A 20,993-nucleotide genomic window follows, 5' to 3' on the forward strand; every position below is an offset into this window, starting at 1 on the left:
CAACTGCATGCACCAAATCATTATCCTGGAAATAACTCTCCTCATTAAAAAATGCCTCACAGCTTGAACTATGCATCCATTCTCCAGAAAAAACTTCACAAAAATTACTACGATTAACTATTCTCTTCCATCTACTATTTCTTTTGAAATCAAAAATTGCCTTGTTTAGCTTCCTAATTCTATTGATTATCAAAATAAATAACTTACGTTTAATTTCAAATGCCTGATCAATAACTTTCTCAACTTTTTTTTTTCTCTTATAAAAAACTAGTTTCTGTTGACCTTTCTTAATATTTTTTAACAAATTGCCAATTATCCTGTTGCGGAACATTCGTTTACGAATCTCCCTAAACTGTTGTTTCCTTCTACTATCATGCACAGATTTATCTCTTGCTCTAGCAGTAACATTTTTCATTGTCCTTTTCTTTCCATTTGATTTCCTTCTCGTTTTATGGACTGAAACATTTTCTGTAGTAATATTTTTTTTAATACAAATATTTCTTATGAAATATTTAGAGCTCTTACCCGGTGCTTTCTTCGTGGCTTGAGAAATCTTTTTGTTAGAGGACTGCTGCGTTTTTTTTTTCACCTGCTGTCTTTGACGTTTTGCAGCCTTTATCTGTCTTTCTATTGTAGGCATGGTGAAATCTTGAAATGATCTGCAGTTGAATCTGTGGAAAAATATAATAAAAAATGTTATTAAACATTATTACCAAACAGTAAATCAGTAACAGTGATCAAAAACTTAACACACTACTTGACATTTTAATTTGAAGATTTTTTAGTCATTGGCAATTTTACAATACAGAAATACCAGAAAAGAAATGACATTTATATTTATGTTACCTATGCTATTTTATATGTGAATCTGATCTAATTTTATGAGCATATTTTAATATTTATTGAAGACACTACACATAACCTGTTTTTGAAGGTGTCTTTATTTTTAAATTAAACGGTTTACCTTTTTACTTTTTATTAATTATACATTTTAAAAATAAATGTTTATATTTCCAAAGGCTCAAGCAGGTCAGCTTCCCATCCTATATCATATAATTCGGACAAATCTGCATCCTCATCACGCTCTTCTTCATCCTCAGGATTTAAATCATCCAAAGGATCAACATCCACTGATGTTTCAATTACAAGTTCAATGATGAGGTCAAAATCAACTGATTGCAGATTGTCGCTCATGTTGAGGTTGTCTTTATCTTTAAAGAAAGATAACAACAATGAGATGTTGCAGAGTAAGAGACAAATCTCAGAGATTATAATAGTAAAATTGTTTAACAAGATTAACATTTTGCAGCTATTATTTAGCCATGTCCAGCAATGCTGAGCAGGTGAAGCCTATGTCTAATTTTTCACTGAACAGGACTCATCTCTTCTTAACCTTGAATAAGCCTCACCGACTCTGTGTCCCCTGCACATACTTAAATGTAAAGGGGCAGATTTATATTAAATGGCACATCCCCAGGCATGCACCAGTTAACGTGCACCACTGCTCTGCCACCCATGGTGTGCCGCATTTACAATCAGATAGGAGAAAGCTGCGTCAAAACCCTGCGCCTGCTTGAAGCTGGCATAGGTCTTGACGCAGCATTGCGGAGATGGGGCACCCCTGAGCCTTGCTGGAGCTGCATCGCACTTGCGATACAACTCCAGCAATGCGCCACCTTTACGGCACAGATGCGTCACGCATCTGTGCCGTTTTTGCCCCATGCTGCACCGCATTGTAAATGCAGCACACCATGGGTGGCGGAACAGCGGCGCAGGATGACTGTCACATCCCTGGTGATGCGCCAGTCATCATAAATCTATCCCTAAGCTTCTTATCTTGTTACAGATGAACTGCCATATGTATCATCAAAATATTTTACATTTTCTAAATAGCGAATTTTAAGGAATAAATAGTGATTCTTTACCATTCCTAATTTGCGATGAGCAAATTGCTAATTGCAAGTTACCCATTCATTTCCATGGGCTAGGAGGCTCATAGGAATGAAGGTTTAATTTGCGTTTAGCAATTTGCTCATCACAAAATAGGAATTTTTCCAAGGGTGCAGGGGTGTCTCAAGAACACCCTGCTGCACCCCTGAAAAACAAATTTGGGGGCATATGGCACACATACATGCCCTAAGGGCATGTGTTGGCGTCATATGGCACCTTTTGTTTTTTTGAAAAAAAGCTTTTTGAAAAGAATTCACAAATTACCACCAATTTACCACAATAGTTTCCAAATCCTTAATGTCATTTTTTACATAGTTTTTGTTTGATACATTGCATTTAAGTAGTCACAAAATTTGCAAATCCTTCAGTGCAATTGCAAAATAAGGAATAGCAAATTTTGCTACTCCTTATTTTGCATCAAACTTGTTTGATACATACCATTTGTCTAATTAACATTCGCAAAGGCCGAAATTCGTAGAATTTTGATCTTTGCAAATGCTAATTAGCTTGATACATATGGCCCCAAGTGAGGCCTGTCTTGCGACATGTTGCATCTTTTGCATCACTGCTGCTTGGGTTTTATGTGGTACGTTTTTTTTACACCATGACATATCTGCCTAAATGCATCATTTTGTAATGTTGTCGCCTCATAGCAAATCTTTTGCACCACCGCTGCATCATAAAAGTGACGCACAGTGGCACAAAAGAGGCATACACCTATCATAAATCTGTCCCTAGCATTTTAAATGATTAATCCAGGATGACAATAAAGTGTGTCCTATCCAGAGGTTTGTTTAAGGTGAGGCCTACTCAGGATTGCAGATTAAAGTTACGCTTGATGAAGAATACAGAGGAGATAATACATGTAAAGGCCTACCAATGAAGTAAGTAATGTGCACTTTATTGCGCCAGTCATCATAAATGTATCCCTAAGCTTCTTATCTTGTTACAGATGAACCACCATATGTACCATCAAACTATTTTGCATTTCCTAAATATCAAATTTTAAGGAATAAATAGCAATTCTTTACTATTCCTAATTTGCAATGAGCAAATTGCTAATTGCAAATTACCCATTCATTTCCATGGGCTAGGAGGCTCATAGGAATGAAGGTTGCAATTTGTGATTAGCAATTAGCTCATCACAAAATAGGATTTTTTTCAAGCGTGCAGGGGTATCTCAAGAACACCCTGCTGCACCCCTGAAAAAGAAATTTGGGAGCATATGGCACACCTACATGCCCTAAGGGCATGTATGGGCGTCATATGGGTCCTTTTGTTTTTTAGAAAAAAATGCTTTTTGAAAAGAATTCGCAAATTACCACAAACTAGAAGTTGGTGGTAGTTTCCAAATCCTTAATATCATTTTTTACATATTTTTTGTTTGATACATTGCATTTAAGGAATCGCAAATTTTGAATTATTGACATTTTAAGTCATTTCCACATGTGCAGTGTTTTCAAAATATGATTTGAAAATCGTTTTTGGGGAAAAGTAATGGTTTGCAAATTTATGACAAGGACATAATGGTGTATGCTTCTCTATAAGGCATTTCAGTGTCTCTGATGTCATTTTTCCCATATTACATTATAAGACCTTTCCCCATGGAGCACATTCCTTGTAAATATGCTCCCACCTGTGCATTGCGAATTTAGATTTTGACTGTTTGAGTCACATAGCCATGTTAAAAGTGACCCAAAAAAATTGCAAACGTTTTAAAATAACACATTCATGTGTCTTAAGGACATTTTAAGTCATTTCCCCATGGACAATGTTTTCTAAGTGGCGCAAAAGAGGCATACACCTATCATAAATCTGTCCCTAGCATTTTAAATGATTAATACAGGATAACAATAAGATGTAGCCTATCCAGAGGTTTGTTTAAAGTGAGGCCTACTCAGGATTGCAGATTAAAGTTATGCTTGATGAAGAATACAGAGGAGATAATACATGTAAAGCTCTACCAATGAAGTAAGTGATGTCTACTTCATTGCGCCAGTCAGCATAAATGAATCCATAAGCTTCTTATCTTGTTAGACATCAACCGCCATATGTATCATATAACTATTTTGCATTTCCAAAAAAGCGAATTTTAAGGAATAAATAGCGATTCTTTACCATTCCAAATTTGCGATGAGAAAATTGCTAATTGCTATTTTACCCATTCATTTCCATGGGCTAGGAGGCTCATATAAATGAAGGTGCAATTTGCGATTAACAATTTGCTCATCACAAATTAGGAATTTATTCCAAAGGTGCAGGGGTGTCTCAAGAACACCCTGCTGCACCCCTAAAAAAGAAATTTGGGGGCATATGGCGCACATAAATTTTAACAACATTCCTTTACCTCAACAACGATTTTCAAATCATAACTTCAAAACACTACACATGGGAAAATTACTTAAATTGTCCTTAAGACACATAAAAGCGTTTTTTGATTGGCTTTCCTGCATGGTAGGGTCACTTTTAACATGGCTATGTAACACAAACATTCAAAATCTAAATTTTCCATGCACATGTGGGGGCATATTTACAAGCAATTTGCGCCACAGAGAAATGTCTTACACTAAAATGAGAAAAATAACATCAGGGACAGTCAATTGCCTTATAAAGAACCATACACCATTATGTCCTTGTCATGAATTTAAAAACAATTCCTTTTCCCCAAAAACGATTTTCAAATCATAATTTCAAAACACTGCACATGAGAAAATGACTTAAAATGTCATTAAAACACATGAAAGCGTTTTTTGATTGCCTTTCGAGCATGGTTGGGTCACTTTTAACATGGCTATGTAACACAAACATTCAAAATCAAAATTTTCCATGCACATGTGGAAGCATATTTACAAGCAATTTGCGCCACAGAGAAAGGTCTTACACTAAAATGAGAAAAATAACATCAGGGACAGTCAATTGCCTTATAAAGAAGCATACACCATTATGTCCTTGTCATGAATTTAAAAACAATTCCTTTTCCCCAAAAACGATTTTCAAATCATAATTTCTAAACACTGCACATGGGAAAATGAATTAAAATGTCATTAAAACACATGAAAGCATTTTTTGATTGCCTTTCCAGCATGGTTGGGTCACTTTTAACATGGCTATGTAACACAAACATTCAAAATCAAAATTTTCCATACACATTTGAGAGCATATTTACAAGCAATTTGCGCCACATAAATCATAATTTTCTCCTTAAAGCACACTATTCTCTATCTAAATTAAAGAAATATTTTCTCACCTTAGCAAATACTTTGAGTTTGAAAACAGTCTCAGAAACACACCAATTTGTCTTCAGCAGAGCAAAAGGTATGCACTCCAGAGTCTGCAGCTATCAAAAGCACAGAAATGCTGTAATTCTTCACACATATTTCTCATGTCACCCAATCAAAACTCTTCCCTCACTTTTTTTCAAATGAAAACCCTTCCCCCTCTGCCCTTTCTGCCTATTTTCCATAGCAACCACCTCTTGGAAGACCTCTGGTGTTTGCAAGTTCACACAACAATGTTGCAATTGAACTCTGAACTCTCAGTGCACCTGCATATCCAGTGCATTCTTTCATTTAATGATTTTTTATTGACCACTCAAAATACATCTTTCAAAGAACACATCTGTGCACCCTAACTTTCTGTTTTCATCAATCAAAATCCACCAATCACTGTTACTGCTTCATGAACACAGAAACTCCACAGTTTTTTTTTCATTTTACACTCTCATTTTTTCAACTGCCATTTCATTGCCACACTTCATCTGACTGCAGGAGAACCTTCTCTCACCATGTTTTCTGTCTGGATTGTTGGTCATAGTTATATTCACTGGGCTCAAAGGTACGTTGAAAGCAGGAATTTACCTAACCTCAATTTACAAGATGTGGAAATTAAGTGGTTTGGCCACAGAGGATTAAAATGTCACCAATTGATACCATTGGTGAAAACCTTTATGCATTTGCCAAAACCTGACCTGTTAATTGTGCACTGTGGAGGTAATGACTTGGGCACTTTGACTGGTGTAGGTCTGGAAATGCTTTTAAAGGACACCTTTGAGCAATTAATGGCACTTTTTCCTCAGACTGCCTTGGTATATTCAAATATATGCCAAAGACAGAAATGGAGGTGGTCAAACCAATTTTGTCCACAAATTGAGAAGTCGAGGAAGCATGTAAACAAATCTGTTTCAGCTTACATGAGAGACCATGGAATGGGCTCCCTGTACAACAATAACTTGCGTTACTACATGCAAGATATCTACAGAGGAGATGGAGTTCACTTCTCAGATGAGGGCAACAGAATTTTCACTCTGAATTTAAAAATGTGCATTGGTACCTACTTATAAGTACCTAAATGTACCATAAACCCAAAAGCTCTTCTCAGAGCTACCCTACATCTAATCACTCACAATTATTATTTTACTCTAACTTTTTTCACTAATTTTCAACAAAGTACGCTCCCTGGGGCGCTACCCGGTACGCGTACCGGGAGCTAACCTCGCGAAATTTTTTTAAAAAAATGATTTTTTTTCGCACATATAAGCCTCCTCAGCCACCCTCAGAAAACCTAGGGGGTCAAGATAACTCTACCGTGCCCCCTTCTACCCATTCTGAACATTATTTGCCCTCCATCTTGTATCTTAATTCGACCGAAACACAAAATGGTGGACTCCCGGAACGCTTAAGGTCCGCGAACCGAGGCGCTCAACGGTTCGCGTACCGGGTCGCTCCCTGGGAAGATAAAGGAAATAAAAAATAATCAACAAAACCAACAATCAATTAACATACAGCATTTGAAAAGTCTATCATTCATTTTTCATTGTAGTACGCTCCCCAGAACGCTTCCCGGTTCGCGGACCGGGCGCTACCCACGCAAAAAAACAAAAAAAAATGTTTTTTTTTTTGCCCCGCGGGGCCCTTTTAAAGCCTCCACATTAAACCTAGGGGGTCAGCGAGGATCTACTATGCCCCCTTATGGTTATTTCCCCCTTTGTTTTGGCCTCCTCTTGTCTCTCGATCCTACCGAGAGACAAGATGGCGGCCGCTCCGGACTGTTTAGAATGTTGACAGACACCGGAGAGCCAATCAGCTTCGCTACGCGAAGTTCCGATACGCGTAAGGTCCGCGAACCGGGGCGCTGCCTGGTCCGCGCTTACAGATATATATCTTTTTTTAAACGTTAATTTCTCAAAATCCACTGCAGCACATATATTGAGACCTACAAAAGGCACATCGGGCTACCAGTCCCTACAATTTTGCCAAGTTTCGTGCAAATCCATTCAGCCGTTCGGGCTAAAAGTGAGGCTAACCGCCCTATGGAAAACTCAATGTTAAAAACACGTTTTGGGACTCCCCTTTTTTCTCGGCCCCCCCTGGACGAACCCCCCCCAAATTTTCAGGGGCTGCTCAGAAACAAAATGTTCCATTTTCCAGAAAATTTCAGCCAATTCCGTCCACAAACGCCAAAGTTATTAGACATAGAATTTTCAAAAATCCCATAGGGAAAAAATCCTAACTATATATACCTACTGGCGACCGCCAGTAGGTAATATATATATGATGCATCTAAATGTCTCAAAAGCAGTGGATGTGTTATATATGATACTAAAGTGTTAGCTTTTAAATGACTTGAATCACTGGATCTAAGTAAAAATGAGATACACACAAGATCAATGAAAAAGCACATCTGTAATCCAGCAGATTACCACTTTTGTTTTATGCGAGAAAGTAACATTTTCCTTACTTGGGGCTTGATTCACAAAGGTAAACTGTTGGTTTTGTGTAAGTTTATGATTTTTTCGCTATTCACAGATCAATTTTATGAGTAGTATCTTTATGACTGCCTATCTTTCTATGTGCAGAGTCTCTGTCATGAGTGCGGAGACTCGACAGTCGTACAGATACTACTTGTAAAATCCCTTTGAGAATTGCCCAAAATCATAAATTTACACAAATGTGTAAGTTCACCTTTGTGAATCAGGCCCTGTGAATTTACTGTAGCAAAAGAGGAGAACTAAGACGTAGAAAAATGTACAGACTGCTTAAGGTGGGGTGCTGTTGGGAATCTGTATGGTTTCTGGAGAATCCCCTTATGGGTTTTCCTCCAACATTAGGGTATCAGGGTGGTTGAAAGTCTGCAGTCATATCCTCCCGCAAGTTACGGACTCCTATCAGTAAGGTGTGGTTCAAAATATCATAGCCATAATATGGTGATTGTCCTAAATAATGCTTGCAAAAATATTTCTCCATTGGAGTTAATAATAGAAAATCTACAAATAATGGATTGATATTTTTGCAAACGGCATTTAGGACACTAGGGGTTAGATTTATTAAGATTTTGCTCTGTGTTTGCATCGAGAAAGTGACGCAAATTGACACAAAATCTTTGTTACTAATTGTACCTACAAAACTTGTTTTGCGCTGAAAATCGCTTGAAAGTAATTCAAAGCAGTGCATGCTTAGCACCAAGGGGTGTTCCGTGGCTGGTGCATAGGCACTCCCATGCAAAGGCCTAAGGTTTTTGATGCACAACCCTATTTGCTTAAAAATTAAACAGAGTTTTGTGGCAAAATTCAGCGCCATTTCAAATAGGCACTATCACGGAGAAATGCTTTTATTTCTCATTCGTTTCTGACTTTGCATGTGTGCTGCACTGTGCAGCATGCATACGAAGTGGGCAACGTTTCAAAGTTATACAAAGCTTAGTATTTTGTACTGGAAGAGCATCCTCAGTGCAAAACCTATGCTAGGCTGACGTAGACACCCGTGCACTATGGTGTAAAGGTGAGCGTGTCGCGCGTGGCAGCATATCTCAGCACTGGCGCTAGGGAGAGGAGAGTGACATATTTCTGTAAATAGGCTGCTCTCCTTCTCATGGAACGCAGCACAGGTTTTTAGCTGCTCCACTGTGTATGTAGCATGACATTTTTGTAAATCTGCCCCCTACTTATGTATAAATATATATACGATATTTCTGACAGCAATATTCTGGGAGACGCCCCCCAAGAACGTAGTGGATAGTCCTTATTAGCATTTAAATCAGGGCATAGGATGTCGACACCACACCCACTCAGTGACAGGCACGTTGCTTAAAAATACTGAAAGAACCAATGCTACTTAAAGGTACTTGCCTAAGATCACACTGAGCGGCTGATTGAAGTTTGGCTTCGGAACTCCCGGTTTCAGGGAGTGAAGACTATACCGTAGCTGTTTTAATTAAAAGAGAGGATTCTTCCAAACTGACTCTGAGCCGGAGTCTGCTTTTGCGAAAAGTGATGTAAACGGCAGGACCTTGGCCCTGACCCTGACTGCAGGATGTGTCTGCTTCAGCTGCTCGCCGGGACGTCTGCTAGGTCCAATGATGCATTGGCTTTACATAGTGTCAGTTTAGGGAGGGGCTCGGAAAATATCCCATTATGCGGAGCTCATCTGTTTTCTAATTGAGCCCAAAGATTAAGAGGTAATAATTGAGTGAAATTATGCAACGGTTTTGCAATTCCAGCAGTAACAACACTTGGGAGCCCAGAAGCATTACAATTAGTGGAATGGTGCAAAGGGCTGCATCCGTTCCATAGTTTTCCTTACTTCATCAATTATAATGCCTGCAAGCAGCTCCTGTGTGTGTGTGGGGGGGGGGGGGAGGGGAGCGCGGGATGCTGCAATGGGCATGGCCCACAGCTGACTCAACACACACGTAATGCAGACATGAGCTCTGTGTTGACAAACCATCGAGTTGTGGTGCATGCCGTCCAGTGAGGTTCCGCTTTAAAACATATGTCCGGGTACCTCATTATAGTGGGGATATCACGTGCCATTCGTTCACCACCCACCACAAAGACACTTTACAAGTGGTTGGTGTTCACTGCGTAGCTTTTATTACTTGTCAAATAACACCATTTTTATTTGTTGATAAACCTTCCATTTTGACCAGTTTAATTAACCATAACATACTCCCATTTCTGAACATAAGGAGTCGCAGTATACATATGCACCCCCAGGTTACCATGTAGTTACAATTCGTCATCTCTATATCCATTCTTGAGGGGTGGTGTTGTACCAGCAGGACACAACCCAACCCCTTACCATTACTTCCACATAAGGAGTCGCAGCACATATGCGCCCCCCGGTTACCATGTATTTACAATTCGTCATCTCTAGATCACTCTTGAGGGGTGTTGTACCAGCAGGACACAACCTATACCCTTACCATTACTTCCATATGAGTAATCATGTTGCTTCATCCAAGCACCGGCTACTAGGGTAGGGTCGGAGAGTCCAGGACCACCAGCAGGACAGCCCCCTCTCCCGCCAGCCCAGAGCCCCAATGACTGCCTCCTTGTTCCAGGGTCAGCCAGTTTCCGCCAAAATGAATCCCCGGCCTTTTCCTCTTGTCCGGGACCCCGCCACAGGGCAAGGAGCCCACTGGCGCTCTTGCCCTCCCCCCCCCCCCCAAAAAAAACTGCTTCAACTTTTTGTCGTAATGCTCTGGGCTTCACCTTTTGTATGTGACGCTATGCCCCCCAGTATAGTTTGGACAAACAATTCCTTGCCTTTATTAAGCGCTCCCTGTAAATGGGCCATGAGGTCCCCCAAATGCAGCTCCTCCAACCCTATTCAATGGTGGTGAATTCCCTTCACCCTGCGCGCTCTCTCCTCCGGATGCGCCAAAATCTGCCCTGCTCTGCTTCTACAGGAATTACCACACCAGCAGTGTGCCAGCCAGTTTGCCTTTGTCTTACGTCCTCCATGTTAATTGTGCTGTGCACCCCCTCCATCCTCACTGAAAACTGCTGACGCTTAAGGACCAGAGCCACCTGGTACGCTAGCAACTGGTAATTTAAGTACCGCTAGCCTAAAGCACCTTGATTGTTTGGCAATTCCCCACATTGCCTGTGTATTAAAGTTTTTTTTTTCTCCCCCTGCTGCTGGGATGAGCACTTAAAATGCCTTACCCATTCCATGTTACTTGAGCTGCGCACCCTCGGTCCCCACCGAGTACCGATGACGCTCAAAATACGTAGCAACTCCGCATGTCTGTGACTGTCAACCTGAGTAGAACTACCGTAATATTGAATTTGTCAACTTTCCACCTTTTGCTCGTATAGCATGCCACAAAAACCCAGCCACCTGTTATTGGGAGAGCCTACAAATACCTTACCCACTCCTTGTTAAATGTGCTGCGCACCCCCAGTCCTTCCCCAGGACTTTGCCACCTGTTGTTGGGACGTCCATGTTAATTGTTCTGCGCCTGTAGTCCTCACCCAGGACTTCGCCACCTAATATTGGGACAAGCCTTTTACATGCCTTACCCATTCCATGTTAACTGCGCTGCGCACCTTCAGTCGTCACCAAGTGCTTCACCACCTGTTAGTGGGACGAGCCTTCCAAATGCCTTACCCACTCCATCTTAATTATGCTGAGCAGCCTCAGCCGTCACACAGGACATTTAAGTACAGCTATCCTAATATTGAAAGCTGTGTAGTGGTACAATTCATCATCCCTATCCAAGCCGATAATTTTAATTTCCTTGCAATCTGGTTTCTGACAATGCCACAGCATTGAAAGGGCTCCTGCGCAGTTGCGGATAGTTACTTTCCTTCCCGACTCAGGTAATGACTGCCTGCTCGAGCTTTAAACCTCCCTGCTGTCTTTGATGCCAAACTCCTCTGTGCTACCTACATTTGACTTCCACCAATTCACATCCCCCAGGAATGAATGAGCATCAAAGGTGCCCTTTTAACTGTCCCCGTCCCTATGTGTCTAACAGACTAAAAATAATTAGAATAGGACACTATCTTTCTATCAAGACTGTGCTAAAACCTGGGTTCCCGCAGGGCACTTATGCCGGTGTTACAAGTCTTGTTTAATGTATCATTGAAACCACTTTTGAGCAACTTCAAAGTACCTTCTGAAAACCTTACCGAGATGGAGCCGACAATCCAGTCTTACCTTAAGGTTTCTTTCCCCCTGAAATACTCTCCAACACCCTTAACGAGATTTGAAGGCGATTCGCTGCCTGCTACTTGACTTAAACAACAGAAGCAAAACCCCCTGGGCTAATCGTCTCTGTTCTAACTTCTGTGGAGTCCGCCGACCGGGACACCCGACTTGATGCGACTTTAAGTAAGTTGACTTCTCCCAGTCTGCTATGCCCCCTCGCACTCGTCCGCCAGAATTGTAGACCCAACTACTAAGGATTTCTCTCGAAAATCACTCAGTGACCTTCACTCCTTATCTTTCTAGTGTCTCCGCTGATCCCCGCAGCCATGAGAATGCCAGGACGGACCTTATCTGTCTAAACAGCAGAGGGACCCCATCACCATCTTTGACTCCCTTTGGGTAAGATTTCTAGCCCGCGCCCCCCTCCCACGCAGTTCCACTAACGGCACTAGTGTACCCATGCTGTGGAATCCCATCCTTAAACCAGCCACCTTTTTTGTGCATATATTTCCTGTACAGGTTTCTATCTATCCCTGTACCGGTCGGCGGCGCGCTTCCCCCTTTCTGAGAATCCACCGAGGAGAGCATCCCCTGCCACTACAGGTAACTGTGCCCGTGTGCTTTCCCATCATGCGTGATTGATTAAACCCAGCGCTCCATGTTCTTTTCAACTGGCATTGCGCATTTTCATGAGCATGCACTGTTCTTTAACAGGGTCTCTGCGCATCCTACTTGCCCCAGGACCCCATCAGCCTCGCCCCGCTTGAGCACATTCCCGGGGGCAGACTCTTTGAGAATCCACCGAGGAGAGCATCCCCTGCCATCTCTGGTAATTGCGCCTGTGTGCTTCTTTATCTTGCGTGATTGTTTAAACCTAGCGCTCCATGCTCTTATCACCGGCACTGTGCACTTTTATGAGCATGCCCTGTTCCTTAACAGGGTCTCCGCGCCTTCTACTTGCTCCAGAACGCCATCAGCCTCATCTTACCTGAGCCAGGTAAACACCTCTAAACCCTTACATTCTTAATTTTCAGCACCTCTATTAAATTAATGTGCAGCCCCCAGTCAGACCCCTCACTCTTGTTATTCTTGCCCACCAGCAGTCCCAGTAAAGCATAGCCCTTAAACTGTAATTTCATTGTTCCCCTTCTATGTAAATTAATACTTCTATGATGCTATGAATGTGTTCTGCAAGCCTAGTCCCGACTGCCCACAAACTGGATGTCCATAGTCTGAATGTAGATGTGAGCCTATCTAGTTTACACCTAAACCCTCGCAAAAATGTATATACACCTAACCACTGTTTTTAATGTTTATTTCACAGAAACCTTACCTGTTTGTGGTTCCCCTTCCGCCCTTCCACTGTGCCCTGATGAAGGTGTAGTCCCGGACGGGACCATACACCGAAACGCGCGTAGGCGCTTGTTCCTATCTAGGAACCCTCAGAACCTACCTGGACCTCGAACCATCGGTCCCCATGTTATCTACAACCATCATCGCTTGGTGCTGTTTGACCTGAGAATGAATGCTGTATGAATGTTGATGATACGCTAGAGCGGAATCTGAACCACCATTTATACTTATTTTTATTATTGTGTTTATTTATTACGGTGTAGGTTAACCCACGAAACATATTTATGTATCAGCAAAAAAAGCAGTCTCTAAAATAAATTCACTCCTGAAAAATAAATTTTGATACAAAACGAATAAATCTGTCTGTGTGGTGTAATTTGCCTGGGCTTAGGTGTCTTTGTATTAATACACTTGGACCTCTCCTAGGCCTTTCTGTTCAAATCCATAGGGCAGGTACCCGTTCTGCTTTTGATGACTAATCGTCTCTGACGCCAACTTATACTGCTATAGTAACTTATGGAGTTCCTTTTTGAGCAGGACCTTAATTTGTAACCCCGATACTGGTGCTCTCGATATCGGAGTTAGGGAGCTACCTCATATCTGATGCCCCCCCACACATACTTGTCTCAACAGAGTGCAGTGACTAGCTTATCAGCTTCTTCTGTTTCTCTCACCCTACCCTGGCATCCCACTGAAGCCAACAGCCCATTCAGGTGTGCAGACAACAATCCTAACACAACCATGATGCAATGCCCTCCTAATTGGTCGATGACCGAAAACATCTGGCATTAAATATAGACCGAGGATGCTGGCCTAGTCCTGTTGGATCCTTCCGGCCTAAAACTTTATACAACATACATACTCTGGCAGTTCCCAAGGGATCTGGAACACCATTACCATAGCCATTCCCACCCCCGAGTCTTGCTGCTTTCGACCTGGCAATGGGTTCTTGAGTCTCACGCCCCTGACCTGGATAGCTGCAAGCCCACCTGCACCAGGGCATTCATCGTTCTTGCTGCCTCTCTGCGGCAGTCCCTGTGAAGCCGTAGCACTTTGCTGCTTCAGACCCCCACTCTGTGGAACACCCCCGCCCCACCACATGGGAACCTTACTCAAGCCCCTTGTCCTTTCACTGTGCATTGATCTAAGCTCCGCCTATGTGGATGCGCTATCCTGCATTACGCTCACATCTGCCGCGGAACCTTCACAATGACACAATCCCATGCGATGGAGCAAGTAGCCATGATTGTTATGTGTTTTATCGGGAGTCAGCACCATAAATTAATGTAAAACCTGGCAGACCAGTTCCGGCTTTATTTTCCGCGTGCAGCACTACCGTCTGCCATGCAGCTCCTTAAAACCCCTTTCCTTGTTAGTACCCTGAAAAACTCCCTCACTTGGTCAAAGCGCTGAGCAGTCGTGTTGTTTGCCTCGTAATGAGACTCTGCCATAACCGTGCACTCCCCCACTTTGTGTTGACAAACGTCATGCCGGTCTGTCAGTCAAAACTAAAACCACCCGACCCAATTAGTAAATGAGCGTTCAACTCGGCTTAACTTGGAAAGTGGTTGTCTCCACTAGCTAGCTGGATATATTTAATCTCTCCGGGCCCAATAGAAAAACCTGCGCGGAGTTTTACAGAGCGTGAGCTAGACCCAAGTACCAAAGCGTTTCACATGAGCCCCCTAAATGCTTAATGTGTAATCCCATAAGTGCTAGGGCCCTCATGAGGAAGCCATACCAGCTTGCACCCTCCATTGCCACTGCCATCGCTGCCCATCACAGTACTTACACTACTAGCCGTCACACTGCTATACTTGCACCACTTCAGAGTGCACGAGGCCCCCCAAAACTGAAAGAATGGTTTGGGAGGCAGAAATTAGTGTTGTAAGGTCTACTGCTCTAAATGCTGGTGCTGAGCACCAGAAAACCCTCGGATCGATTAAGCCCAAGGCCCCATTCACCTTACCCACAGAATCTGAATTCTATTTTTGGCACGGGATTAATTGATCAGTTTAGAGCCACCACCTATTAAGCATCCCTGCCGAAACTGGATAATTCTTTATCCCCGGGCTCCATATTATGTAGGGTCCTGATGCTGATCCAATATCACTAAAAGATCGGTTTGTCCAGAATCACTGCATGTTATGCGTCTCTGCCGAGACTCGAACCTGGTTTCCAAGTTCAGCAAGCGACCTCCTTAGTTGCTTGGCCACTTCCTCTCCCCCTTCTGAGTATCTTAAGTTTGCTACTTTAACTCCGCCGTATCTTTGTCACCTTTCATCTATCCGCTTTCCTGGGCAAATATTTATTTATTTATTCCCCCTAGGAAAGCACGCCGGATGCCCAATTGCACCTCCCCCTTGTTGCATTTGTAGCCCTCCTGCGCCCCGCTAATACTGAGCGCGGGCCCGGCCTTATGCGATACCACCTTAGAGTAACGATGCTGCACAGCCCTTTTCCCTCCCAGGGGACAGGTTCCTCATTCCAGCGTTTCCCAAAGGCAGAAACCTATATTTTCTCTTATGCCATGTGTACCGGTTAGCATTAGACGTACTTATGCTTGGCTCCCGTCCCCGTGTGCTGCCTTCCAATTCCCACATTTCATCTTGCGGCTACCTAACCCGCACAATGCTTATCTTCCCTGCACTCGCCTGTGCTCCCCCAGCCCTCTGTGGCATCAGCCCGCCCCCACCAACTATGCTAGACGCTTTGCAGCGCTGCGAAGCCGGGTCTGTGTTGCTCTTGGGCTACCCTCTCCACCGAACTGGCTACACCTGCCCTGAGCCAATCTGCATACCGCCTAACATTTAATTAACATATGGAGCACAGCAGCTTTGGCCCATGTCTGCTGCCGTTGCGACCTGGTCGTTCCTCGAGTTCCTGCCAGTCACAGCCACCTTCATCAATGCCTGCTGCCATTGATACCTTGCCTCTCCGCCAGTTCCTGCCAGTCGCCAACCTGCGACCACGTTGCCGCCATGTTCACGTGATGCGCCGCCGACATAAAAGGAAGAGTAAAATACAGCAATTAACTTCTGTGCGCCTTATCACCTCCACATAACCTCTAGCAGTGCTGATTAAAGGTCAACAATAAGCATCAGTTATTCAGCGCCCAAAATACCCTTTTGGCCGAACGTACACTTTACGAATACCCGTGTTATGTTATTTCGATTCCAATCAGTCCATAAATCTGTATTTATCAGTATCTGTCTGTCTGTCCATAAATGTATCAACACCCCATTTGAAGGACTGTGTGTTTTTGCCTCCATTTGTGCATCTTGCCTGCAAGACTGTCTGCCTATATACACGTCTATACACCCGTGAGCCCGTCTCACTGACTATCTCCTGAAACTTAGCAGTTTGCGTGATACAATTGTCCACAAGAGGCAGCCTGTGTTCTTTTGTTGACACTAATCAACCTTCTTGTCCAGGCACAATTCGGTGTGTAAATTTGTGACCATGGCATGGCAGTTTAAGAACACAACAGATAAACTCAAGCATATCTCTTTTAGATAGAATAATATGACATTTTATTGCTCTGCGCCTGCATAGTTGTTTGGATCTAATAGAAAAACTGGTTAATCAGCATTGAGAAACGCAATGAGAGGCACCCCCCGCGAGCTCGTTTTCTGGCAAGAGGCTAATAGTCAGCTGAGAAATCGAACTTCAGAGTTGTTCAGCTGTGCGCGTTTCCAAAGCTGGCACGGGTCTTTCATTACCACGTAAGAAAAGCCCTTCTACCGCACCATCTCATTAACCCTAAATCTCTCCATATTCTAATGCCGTTGATTTCCCCAATGCCCCGCCCGCATGCTTCCCCGCTACGCCGTGAGGCCCCTCACCTCTGCGAATCACCGCCAGCGCCGCCGGGCCCAGGTAGCCCACACCCAGGCAACTGCTCCCGCTGCGCCTTTCAGCAATCCCCAGAGGCGAGAGGACAAAGAGGGCTACACCCTCGAGTCCAGGAGTTTTAACGCCTACGGGGAGGTACCGCCACGTGCCTCCCTCATTCCTCGCATTCCTTTGCGACCCTCCCCTTGCCCACTTCCAGGGAAACGAAACCGTTCCCTCTGGCACTAAATCCCACTAAAGGCACCCCTCCCCTACTCGCGGGGGGTGCCTCTCATTCCAGTGATCCTCATTAATCTGAGGTTTACCCTTTTCTTATCTGAACAGTAATGCATCAATTTTGCATCCAATTCAATTGAGAATAAGCGGCCTACAATACCACTACCACTCCTGATGAATTCATCACTAATATCACAAGGAGTGTGAAAGAGAAAGATGGACCGCAGTGAGGCAGAGAACTGCTCAGTGTAATTTTACATTCTAACCACCACTACCACTCTGCCCGCTCTGGTGCCTCGGGGGCCTAATACATCGACTGCTGAAGTCTTTGACCTAATAGATCTAGGTTAACATCCTGAAGAGTCCAGTGAGTCTTTCATCCTTCAGAGGTCAATCAAATAAGTCTCACTTAGTTGGATAACAAAGACATCTGTTATTCAGCGCCAAGATCACCGAGAGGTTAACATGTGCTTTATAAGTTTATGTCATGTCCACCACAGCTCTTATCAGTGAAGATATTTGGAGCAGGGACCCCATTACGTGACCAAAACCTGCAGTCAAACAAAATATATAGGGGCAGATTAACAAGAATCTGACGCATCTTAATAGATGCTTTAGTTTCCCTGCGCATCCATGTGCAACACTTTGCTCCGCCATGGATGCGCCATATTTACAATACAGCACACCATGGCATAAGGGTTGACAGATGCGTCAGAAATTCTGACGCATCTGTTGCCGCAAATGTCACGCATTGCTGGAGTTTTGTTACAAGCAGAACGCAACTACAGCAATGCACAGAGAGGCCTATTCCCAATACACGTTATCAGTCCTTACGCCAGCTCCAAGCAGGCGTAGGGTTTTGACCCAATGGCGTCCTAGAAATGGCACAGTGAAATCTGGTAGATTTCACTGCGTCACTTCTAAGAGGCTTTTTTGCATGGGGAACGCCCACCCTGCATACATTGGGGGTGATTTACAAGCCCCATGCAACACTTTTGCCCCGCCGTCGCGTCACATTTTGTGGTGCAGCGATGTCTGCATGAAGGCACACATCCTGTGTACTATGCCTGACTGAATGATGTACACCCGTTTCTCCTCTTCTGTATCATTCTCTAAAGAATGGTTTGGGATTAGAGATGAGCAACTCTATCTTTGAGAATGGACTTTGAGTATGAATGCAAAATGCAAAAGCTTGATTTAAAAGATTCAGGAAACAGGCTTCTGCTGTCAGCATGGAACCCTCAGAATCATGCATCCATGGGTTATTGCCACCCCACACAACCCAGGTGCCTCTGGTTGCCTTGCACAAATTGTTTTCAATAACTCAAAGAAAGAAGGTAAATATTCAGCCTGACGCCACAACCTCAACATCATCTCCTACGCCGACAACACGCAGCTGATCCTCTCCCTCACCAAGGACCCCCTCACTGCGAAAAATAACCTCCACGAAAGAATGAAAACCAACGCCGAATGTATGAAGAACAGCCGTCTGAAGCAGAACTCAGACAAGACGGAAGTTCTCATCCTCAACTCCACCCCCTCGGCCTGGGATGACTCTTGGTGGCCAACCGCACTGGGAACAATACCGACACCCACTGACCACACATGCAACCTGGGTTTCATCCTCGACTCAACACTCTCCATGACCAAGCAAGTCAACGCCGTCTCGTCCTCCTGCTTCAACACCCTCCACAAGATCTACAGGTGGAAACCAGAAGAACGGTCACCCAGCCCCTTGTCAGCAGCAGGCTGGACTACGGAAACACCCTCTATGCAGAAACCTCGGCCAAACTCCTAATACGACTACAACGCATACAAAACGCCTCTGCACACCTGATCCTTGACATCCCTTGCCACAGTCACATCTCATCCCACCTGAGAGACCTACACTGGCTTCCCGTCAACAAGAGGATCACCTTAAAGCTCCTCACCCACACACACAAGGCACTTCACAACACAGGACGGGCATACCGCAACAGGCTTCTCACCTTCTACACCCCAAACCGCCAGCTCTGATCCGCTGACCTCACCCTCGCCACCGTCCCCTGCATCCAAAGAACGACCACAGGCGACAGATCATTCTCCCACCTCACTGCCAAAACTTGGAACACCCTCCCCATCCTCCTACGGCAGACTGAGGACCTACTAACCTTCAGGAGGCTACTCAAGACCTGGCTATTTGAGCAGTAGCATCACCCCTTAACCTCCCCCCAGCGCCTGGAGACCATCACGGGTAATGCTCTGATTGATTGAGCCTTTAAAAGCGAAATCGAACCCAGTAGGTTCTTCCACTGGTTAATTTACTGATTCAGTAGTTATTTAAAGCATTTATCGTCATGATAAAGTATGGCAAGTAAATCATATATTTTTTTACAGATGTGGCCTCAGCAACTAAATGTACATTTGTGTATATAGCAGAATACATTGATGCAATCAGATAAGATCATATGACAGCCTAGTCACTTTGAGAAGTTGGCCTGGCATATGCTGTCCACTATTCTAGTGGGCACCTTGCACCAGTCCAAACGACCCCTTATTGATGGTAGGTTAAAGACAACCTTTATAGAAAGCTATCCTAGTGTTAGCTGTGGAGAGCAGCCTTCAGGCTAAGTCTTGGAGGAATGTAATAAGTGTAAAGGGGTCCCCGCAAGGAGAACGTGTTGTGAGAACAACACACAATCACAATAAACAATTTTAGAAAAATTTTTAACTCAAAAGTTGTCAAATATTGTTATTTATTAAACAATACTGCGCTTGAATCAATCAAACATGACATTTGACTTTATAAGTAAGTGAATAGCCCCAAGGCAGGGGAGAGGGGAAAGGGGAGGGAAAGAAATAAGTGCTCAAAAAGCGGTGCAAAATCAGGAAAAGTACACAGAGTCAAAAAAGTGACAATAAATTTTACAAGTTCAAAAACACACTTGAAATTAGTCCTAAATAACAAAAAAACCTACACAATTGCGGCATATATTATATCAATAATAACCTAGGGACATTTCAACGGACACAACCATAATTTGATATGATCAGGGAACTGTGCCGGAAGCCCAAAATTCAAAGAAAAGGTCGTCGACGTTTCGACCCCTATTCGTAGGCTATATAAAGTCCTTTATCGGGGTCTTCATCAGGACAGGAACGGGGGTGGGGGGGGTTGAGGTGGGGCAATCTTATCTGTGAAATTAAGAAAACCAGTCAATTTAATACACTCATATGAGCTCAAAGTCATCATTCACTCAAGCAAAACGGCCTTAATTTTAAAGAGCTAAACTATGGAGACCAAAGGCGTGGCTATGGGGGCCACCTTTGCTCCAAACTTAGCCATTATTTTTATGGACCCTTTTGAAAAGGAATTTGTTTTTTCCGTCAATAACCCATTTGCAACAAGGCTGGCCCTATGGGTCAGATATATTGATGATTTGTTATGCATCTGGGAAGGCAATAATGACCAACTTAAAGAATTCCATGAGTAGCTCAACCTACGTAACCCGCATATTCAATTTACATTGGAAGCGAGCAATACAAGTATACCATTTTTGGATATTTCAATCTATGTGGACACTGATCACCTGCATACTACTCTGTTCAGGAAACCAACGGAGCGTAACTCCCTGTTACAATATGGGAGTCACCATCCTAGAGGCCTCAAAGACAACTTGCCTATCGGCCAATTTCTCAGAATCAGGA

The 20,993-nt window shown here is 43.5% G+C and overlaps 1 protein-coding gene across 3 annotated transcripts in view; it reads right to left on the reverse strand.

Annotated features, from left to right (window-relative positions):
* The window catches only part of LOC144799891 (extracellular calcium-sensing receptor-like), a 216,307-nt gene extending 199,142 nt beyond the window's left edge, over positions 1-17,165 (reverse strand). For 2 of the 3 annotated variants that reach the window (XM_078671500.1, XM_078671498.1), the window contains exon 1: positions 17,081-17,165. The gene's annotated coding sequence lies outside the window, so the exon portion shown is untranslated. The remainder of the gene's footprint in view (positions 1-17,080) is intronic. The other variant, XM_078671499.1, reaches the window with a different exon arrangement.
* Positions 17,166-20,993: the final 3,828 nt, after the last annotated feature.

The sequence above is a fragment of the Lissotriton helveticus genome, chromosome 12, assembly GCF_964261635.1.
Source record: "Lissotriton helveticus chromosome 12, aLisHel1.1, whole genome shotgun sequence".
NCBI classification, from domain to species: domain Eukaryota; kingdom Metazoa; phylum Chordata; class Amphibia; order Caudata; family Salamandridae; genus Lissotriton; species Lissotriton helveticus.